Raw genomic sequence first — 9,508 nt, 5'->3', positions numbered from 1 at the left:
TTTTCCTTAATCTCTTATAATTCCCCCCTTGCGTACTGGTCAAAACCAGGCGCATCTGGATTGAAAATATTCAAAAGTGATTTTGGTGTAACAATCTGTCCTTCATGTGAATGTCAAATATCTTTTTGACCCTCCTCTGGTACCATAAATTGTTCTTAAGAGCCTGTTTGTTATTGAATTCGAATAACTTCCAATTGAATTTGTCATTCTATTAGCACTATGTCACAGGTCGGGGGGGTCAAGCCAGACTGCACCCACCCCTGAAACCCAGGATCACCTCGAGGAGCGTACCAGGAAAATCAGACAGACGCGAGAGTAAAAATTTACAAGGTTTATTTTGTTAAAATTAATTAAAAGTCTCAATGTTGGTTCTGTGTCTCCCAACCAGAACGGGATCGGACCGCGGACGCCGGGAAGGCGTGGAGTTCCCTTCGGCAGCTCGTGCCTGTGCGTGGCCGGTCGGGGAAAAGAGGAGTCGGCCACCCGTCCACTGAGTGGGGGAGTATCCTGGTAAGTAGAACTTGTAGCTGCTTTAGTCAAGACGATGCAAGGAATATTTCATATGTCCACCTCTTTCCACAGCGACATCACATACGGCGTGGGCCAGGAGGATCCTTCAATCTGCACAGCAGAGTAAGTAGTTCAACAACAGGTATATGTTCTTGGAATGAGTGATGGGGCTTACGGCTGGAAGATGCTTCGGTCCAGACGAGACAAGGAATAACTCTGGTGTCCACCTCTCTTCACAGCGACATCACATACGGCGCTTGTCTAGGAGGATCCTTCAATCTGCACAGCAGAGTAAGTAGTTCAACAACAGGTATATGTTCTTAGAACGAGTGAGGGGCTTACGGCTGGAAGGTGCTTCGGTCCAGACGAAACAAGGAATACTCTGGTGTCCACCTCTCTTCACAGCGACATCACATACAGCGCTTGTCTAGGAGGATCCTTCAATCTGCACAGCAGAGTAAGTAGTTCAACAACAGGTATATGTTCTTAGAACGAGTGATAGGGCTTACGGCTGGAAGGTGCTTCGGTCCAGACGAAACAAGGAATAACTCTGGTGTCCACCTCTCTTCACAGCGACATCACATACAGCGCTTGTCTAGGAGGATCCTTCAATCTGTACAGCAGGGTAAGTTAACACATGTACACACAATCGTCCAGCAGGTAAGGAGAATCTTCACACTGAACGCCTGGGTTGTTTTTGTTACGGTGACAGTGGTGGGCTTTCGAAATGGTGAGCATACGGCATTAACTCTGTATATATTCCCCACACCCTGTAACTTCACTTCAAGCAATTTCTTGTGTAAACACACCACTTCAGACACTGCATATCCACTCGTAGTGAAAATAGAGCCAGCACTCACCCAACGATCGCTCCTTCCACTGACAGGCTGGATCGAGTCCCACCCAATAGCGAAAGAGCGAGAATACCTCCTCACTGACCCGGGGACCAAGCGTTTCCTTGCCCACACTCGGAGGAGAAGACGAGAGTTCAACGGATCCCTTAATCCATACACTCTCCGGTGACACAACCCTCGTGATCAATCCACTTCACAACGTTATATCAATCTCAGTGCAGGTACATGCATTCAATCAAATTCCACGATCATATTACTTATCTTCTCTCAGATGATAATGGCGCGGCTTGGTCTGCACTTGGTCCTCGTAACTCACTCTCTTTCCGTCCTCAGTATCTCCACTCGATCGCTGTTATATCTGCCGCACAGCCGAACGGCCAAACCCCACAATAATCCTCAGATACCTTCGCACGCCAGCCCAAACGTCAAAAGGGATCCACTTCTCTCAGGGGAACACAGTCAAAGGAGAGGACAACCAGGAAGAACGACCGGGAGAACGAACAACCCGTGGGAATCACCCCGTGAGAATCACCCCGTGGGCATCAACCGTGAGAATCACCAACTTCCTGGTCTCTGAACTTCCTTTTTATATGGTTCCTCCGCCTTCATAATCCTCGCGCAGATCCCGGCGTTTAATCCTCCGCACCAGATGTCAATCCGTCATTAGCGTTGTTATGGTGACATAACGCGCAACCCGGAAGTGGGCCGGTGTTACCGTAACACCGGTCCGGCCGGAACATAATTCCCGCGGGAACTTAGTTCCGCTTCCTTTTCGTCACCCCGTGACAACTACTTAATATTTTATTTAGTCAATTGCATATTGAATCATAACATAATCTTATGATTTAAAATTAAAATCGAATATTTGTTAATAGCCAGTCTTAATACTTGTTTTAATTTCAATTGTAGCCTTAAATTGTAATTTTAAGTTGCATTGGAGTACCCTTTTTTTTTATCTATTTTAAAATTTCTTTTAGTTCTATTTTTTTATATATTTTCCTTTATGAATTGTCTTAATTCCCATTATGCTATGTAAATTTCTTGAATTAGTCGTTAACATTCATTTTATCATCATACCATACATTTTCTCTCTTCAATAATTTTTTTTTCTTTTCTGGTGGGGTTATTATTAAGTTGCTACTAAATATTCAAGGGCTTTAACATTACATTTTTAGAAAAGTTTGGTTGATGTTGAGTATTGTCTGAACTTGTACTCATCTCTTTCACTCTGTTGATTCTCTTCTTTGCACAACTCCTTGTGAATCTCCCACATTCTGCAACTTTTCATTCCTGTGATTCTGGTCAAGTTTGTCTCCTTTTTCCATTCATGTTGATCTTTGTGAGTTGTTGTAATGGGTTGTTTCCTCTCATTTGCAAGGGAAGATCATTGATCCCTCACTTTCTGTTGTCGAGGGGGTTGAGGCTTGTTGGTGTATTTTAAGTTGAGAGGCATGTACTCAAATGTCACTTTGCTGATTAATGCACAAGCCTCTTCTGAGATTACAATGCAGTCACTGGTTCTTTGTTAGAACCATCCCAGAAACCTTCCTGGAATTGAGCTACTATCATCTGTGAATGAAACCTTAATTATTTCTGTTAGTGACAACAACATATATTAAATAATCTGCTCATCTGGCCCATTGTCCTCCTCGGTGTTACCTGTAGAATGGTCATGTGGGCTGAGTGGTTTCCTTTCATTAGCAGCAGGGCTTGAACCCATATATTCCCTTTATTTTTCATAAATTTGGCTTTTTATCTTCATATTTGCACCCTCTTTACATTTTTCTCACATTCAATTTCAACTGTACTTTTTACAATTAGTCAACTCAACTCAGTTATCTCATGGTTTTGAGTCCCACTATCAGCACACTATTCATCTTGGACAACACTCAACCCACTTTACAAGACAAAAGTTACAAGACATTATTTCATACTTTTGACAAATAATCAGCTCCATCACGATATGCTGAAAAGAAAGTCAGATGTGTTATGCTCCATCATGATATCACAATATGCTGAAAAGAAAGTCAGATTTGTTATGCTCCATCATGATATTCTGAAAGGAAAGTCAGATGTGTTATACGCTGCGCAAAATGTGGCACTGTTTTTACCCATTATTTTTCTATTGCCACTACAGTTTCAACCAGGACATTTAACCAAATTCATCCATGGTCATTATTTTATTGGGCAGAATTTGCCCTGTGTGCCCACATATTCAATTTTCAATACAGCTGTATTGGCAAAATAATTGATTTGCCTCTGTCTCTCTTCAAACACAATCTCTCACACCATTCATACCCAGTCACACCCATTGGCCAACACACACTCCTGTGACTGCTGCAGCAGGTTCTGCTCTAAATGCAGAACTTATAATTTTAGCTGTGGAATGCATCAGGTCAACACAACTATGTCCAATCACTATTGAGAAGTTTCCATGATCATAAGGTTTCCGTTTAACACCGGTTGTACAAAACCTTTTTTCTTTTTATAAACTCGAATATCCTCTATATTTTAGAATAATAGGCCTAGTTGGTCTAATTTTTCTTTCATATTATTTTTATCTTTGCTCATGAGCTGCTTTTAAGAAGAAATTGGAGATCTCTGCATAATCTTGGATTCTTGGCCAGTAACATTTCCAACTCATTATCCCAGTTTTGACGTTTGTGATTTCATAATTTTGGACTTTTGGAGTAACTTTTCCCTCCAATCTATCTCTAGAATTTACCAAAACAAGATGGAGTGACCAGTATCATTGCTTTGTCAACAATAATAATCAATAATAATCAATAATAATCATGCTTTTACAATAATAATCATGCTTTGACATTTTGTCTATCTTTTTCTTTGCCAGAGAATAATTCTATCATGCTTTTAGCCCTATAGTTGTTTAATCTAATAGCCCTCACTATACCAAATCCAGCCTCCGTTCTAATTATTTGGTGAGTTTGAGCACCCACTTCTGTCTGTCAACATATTTTCTTTTTCTTATAGGGCTGGACTTGTACCTACTGAAAAAGCAGAGAGGGTTAGTTTAGCAGAGAATATAAAGAATTGCTCTTAGACCAGTGAATAATCAAAATGAATAAAGTTAATATAATAATTAACCAACTTTGAAGCAGTCTCTGGTGATCATTGAGGAGTCCACACCTGTGGTGTGGGTCAGTTCTTCTGTTTTTAGATCATCAGTCCGTTGAAGCTTCTTGGCTGTCACTCTGCATATGTCGTCAGCCGATGCTGTCACTCAAAGGCCTGGTGTTAGGCTCTGCTGTTTCTCTGCCTCTTCTCAGTTTGGGCTTTGAAGTTGATCCTGCCTGAGTTTTGCATCTCAGGATTTTATCTTTGTCCTTAGGAAAAGTCTCAAGTGAACGTTTTACCTTTTCCAGCATTAAATCAGTCTTTCTCCTTGTTGCGCTTTCCAGAAAGTCAATTTCAGGAGGGGAGCTGAAAGCCCCTCACCCACTTCTGTCTTCTTTCTGCAGTCTCTTTGACCTTTGGCCTCATTCGAAACTGTCATTGAAGCCATCTGAAATTTGAACACTCAGAGATCTGCATGAATCAAATTTAACTTTTAAAAATACTAGGCCCAATTGTGCCTGAGCTGTCAGCTCTTTATCTAAATTTCACTTTTTAACCATCCTTTTTACTAGTTCTTTTATATACAAATCTCACTGGTTGACAACAGCAGTTCTTCCATTCTATTTTTAGTAAAGCAAGTTCTTCATTGCAGGAAAAAGCAAGCTATTTCTGTTTTTCAATATCAGCAATAATCTAACTTTGATTATCTAAGTATAATAAAATTTTCCCTATCATAAAATCGGCTTTCAATCTTTCTTCTATCTTTGCATACTGTGTTCAAATAATCTAGCATGGTGAATAACATTTTTCTCAACCAACATCAAGGAATTCCTCTTATCTTTTCTTTTTAATTATTGAATCAACAATATTTACTACAATTCTAAGATTCCTAATGTTTATGAAACTTAGTCACCCAATCTTGATCACCTAACACTGCACAACTTATTTTTTCTTAACACAAACTTAATAATCTGCAATGGAATAATTTTCCACTCTGTCTTCAGGGATAATGAGATACAAATTTAGACGTCTTCAGATATAACATATTAAGCACTTGCAATCTTATTTATATTGATCTATTCATATATATATTATTTTTTATCTTATTTCATACTGCATTAATCTCCAGAGTTAATATCTTCAAACACTTGTTTCCCTTTACTTTTGTACCATTTATTTCATGTCTCTAAATCTCATTCACACATTCGTTGTCCCTTTTCAAGTGACCAGGGTCAGGGGGTCACTATTTTTACCCACAGGCACAGTCAAGCAAGACACAGGATCCCACAAACACACACACCCTATTCTGTACTCTATTCCCTGTTAGATCTGAATTATTCGCTACTTCTCAATTTTTTTTTTTAAACACTACATTAAATATTCACTGTTTCACCTCCTCAACACAGCAAAAAACAATACCTCTAAGATTCACTGATTCACTTCCTCAACACAGTGAAAAAACAATACCTCTTTAACTATACTAAAACTTCATCTGTGCACATGCTATTTACTTGTATCCTTCAAGGCCCACTTACAAGTAAAACACAAATCAATAATAACTGATATCCTTATCAGTACGGTTGTCATCCATCCAGGCCCACTTGACAACATAAAATCTTCTTCTGTGTACATGCTATTCTTGTATCATTCAATGCCCACTTACAATAAAAACACCCTGTGTGCATGCTTTTTGCGTAATCATCCATCAAGGCCCTCTTGAAACGCAAAAACACAGATAAATCAACTGATATCCTTATCAGTAAATACAAATCATCTGTATGCATGCTCTTGCCTATTATCCATCGAGGCCCACTTAATAAAGCAAAACACAGATTCTTGCATATTTGTACAACAAAACCTTAGCGCCAAATCAGCAACACCAGTGTTCACAAAATCCACACAGGATCATATAAGCACTGGTAAACACTACTGGGAGCTCCCCCGCGCTATTACAAACTACTTGATATCTACAAGGCCTTCTTATTAGAAATCAAACTGCATGCAATCATTTCTGGAATCAAAGACCCCTTTTTCAATTTTGTTTTGGTTCTTTTAAATTTGAAGAAGCTTTTCTTACCACTTCCGGGCAGCTGGTGACCAACACATACTTTACACAAAAGCAAAAATGCTCACCTCAAAGTACAGTGGCCACTGTTGTCTGTGCCGATCACCAGCGATGCCCTTTGTGGTTCATTCAGCTCCTATCAAGTCCCATCTGGGGTGCCATTTGTTGTGGTTTCAATCTTTTTATGAAATCACTTCTCAGAGATCCCTGATGCCAGAAATATTGTAGACTTTATTTAACAAAACAAAGCCGAGCAACCTCCCTGCGGGAGGTCCTGCAGGAGATCACTCCCCGCAGGAGATGACTCCCGAACATCGGTTAGCTTTTCACATATATACATACATCGCCTCCAAAAATGGTCATACATCCTATAGATAGGGTCTTGCACCATGTGACACACTTAAATAGAATCATCTGCTGCATCAGCATTCTGACCATTCTGTAAGCCCCCCAAAAGTCAAACCAAAGACACACAGAGAGGAAATAATAGTGTACAAATATATAGCTGAATTACTTATTTCCTAAATAATAAAATCTTCAACATACCTAGCGTCCCCCCCTAAACCTATGCCCATGCTCAGGAGGATATGTTTGATCAGTAGAGTAACGTTAGACATCTCTGTAAATGCAAACAAAAGTGATGTTTTCTACTTTCATTCAAGATCGTACACAGAAATCCGCTTGGCTTCTATGAAAACTGAACATGTGTTTATATTTTATAACCTCAATTAACACATCCAGAGCTGACTATGAAAACTCAGAATCTAGCGGTTCATGAGAACATATTGAAAGTCTTCGTCTTAAATGTAAGGTGCACTGTAAAGACTCCTGGAATTGTAATGTTAAACATCAAAGTAGCTATTATAGGTTATAACTAAAATAGGTTTATGTTGAACTGTTTTAAAGGAACACTCCACTTTTTTTGGAAACTCATTTTCCAGTTCCCCTAGAGATAAACAATTGAGTTCTACTGTTTTCGAATCCATTCAGGCGATCTCTGAGTCTGGCGGTAGCGCTTTTAGCATAGCTTAGCATAAATCATTGAATCTGATTAGACCGTTAGCATCTCTCTCAAAAAAATGACCAAAGAGTTTTGATATTTTTCCTATTTAAAACTTGACTCTTCTGTACTAAGACCGACAGAAAATGAAAAGCTACGATTTTCTAGGCCAATATGACTAGGAACTATACTCTCATTCCTGCGTAATAATCAAGGAACTGCTGCCGTACCAGCAGCGCACTGATATTACGCAGCGCCTGAAAATAGTCCCCAGCTAGGAACAACGTGACCGGCACTAAGTTTGTAATATCATTGCGCTGCTGGTACGGCAGTTCCTTGATTATTACGCAAGAATGAGAGGATAGTTCCTAGTCATATTGGCCTAGAAAATCGCAACTTTTTATTTTCTGTCGGTCTTAGTACCATGCCAGACTCGGAGATCGGCTGAATGGATTCGAAAACGGTAAAACTCGAAAAATGAGCCTATTTCCACAAAAAAGTGGAGTTTAATATTCCTTTAATATTGAACAAACTAATCACAAATACATATTTTCTTGAAGTGTCTTTAAACCATACCTGTAATGACAACTCTCACTATTTCACTATTTATATTTTTGGCAGCCAAGTTTTTTTTTTTTTATCAAGTCACCTTTATTTATACAGCGCTTTTTACAATACAGATTGTATCAAAGCAGCTTCACAGTGATAACACGAAAACAATACAACACAGTTTGTTTCCAGAAGAAAATCGCGTCAACGTCCACCTTAAGTAAGGCAGATAAATAATGTTGTTGAATATTAAATGTCTCCAACTAAGCAAGCCAAAAGCCAAGGCAACAGTGGCAATGAACCAAAACTCCATCAGTGACAGCTTGGGAGAAACCAGACACAGTCGGGGGCCAGTTCTCCTCTGGCCAATGAGCGAACAGTGGATGATTTTGATTCGGGCAGCATTACAGGTCAGAAGTCAGATTGGGTCAGAATATTATCCAGTTCCATCTGGCTGGAGGTCGGAGACATCACGCCGGTATGGAGACGGGTTTGTTGAGGATCAGTGCCGATGGCTGTCGAGTCGATGAGGCCTTCACAGGGCGGATGAGGCTGGCACTTCAGGGATGCATCGTGGACGTGTCCAGGCGCAGGTCCACTTTGTGTGGTTGCCCAGTTAGGTTTACATGTTAATTCGTCATGTATTAAAATTTGTACTGCACATAGAATAAAATATGACACTCATAATTCTGGATTCATCTTCATTTCTGTTGCAATTGCATGAGAGGAGCTTCCTTCACTTGACACTGCAGGGGTCTGGGCCAAATCTATTTAAAAATTATTAAAAAAATAATAATAATTTGTCAGGTGAGGTTAATATTTCCAAAATTCAGTATTGCAATACCCTAAACATATACAAATGAATGAGAAAAGAATAATGACACACCTCACTGCCTTCTAGAGTTTCCTGCCAGAGGAAGTGACATCACTTGGTACAGTTCACATGCTTTTGCTATGAATACTTTGGAGATTTTTATGTTGTTTAATAACAGAGGTAACCGAGTTAAACAAAACGTATAGGGACAGACACAAAATACAAAAATAAATGTATTAATTAAATGACATAAAATACAAATAAATTAATATTCTATGCAATTGTTTATCTAAGTAAAAAAATGACTTATTACATGATAATTCAAGTTGAATACATGAATCAGGAGGCAATGACAGACAATAATAGGGGGAGTGGGAGTCATATTAGAATATTTCAGTAAAGAATATTTTCAACAACAAAAAAAACTAAATATATATAAATAAACCATCATTTTAAGTGATAATGTAATGTATATAATTATACAAAATTAATTAAATAACGTTTTTTTTTAATAACAGGTTTATCTAGGAGACATGTACCTCTAAATCTAGAATGACTCACACATGACTGAAATCAAATGAGATTGCTATGTCTACATTGTTAACAGTTTCACCCTTAATATCCAGTATCATATACATTTC

General features: G+C 38.9%; 1 long non-coding RNA gene across 1 annotated transcript; it reads left to right on the top strand.

The window, feature by feature from the left end:
- The first annotated feature begins 777 nt into the window (after window positions 1-777).
- LOC306995274 lies at window positions 778-1,523 on the top strand. The gene is made up of 3 exons (XR_013796827.1): window positions 778-801; window positions 1,084-1,135; window positions 1,397-1,523. It is a non-coding gene; the product is annotated as an uncharacterized lncRNA (long non-coding RNA).
- Window positions 1,524-9,508: the final 7,985 nt, after the last annotated feature.

This window comes from Phoxinus phoxinus (genome assembly GCF_949152265.1).
Source record: "Phoxinus phoxinus genome assembly, chromosome: 1".
NCBI classification, from domain to species: domain Eukaryota; kingdom Metazoa; phylum Chordata; class Actinopteri; order Cypriniformes; family Leuciscidae; genus Phoxinus; species Phoxinus phoxinus.
Note: the sequence above shows the minus strand (reverse complement) of the source record. Positions and strands in the feature narration are given on the sequence as shown.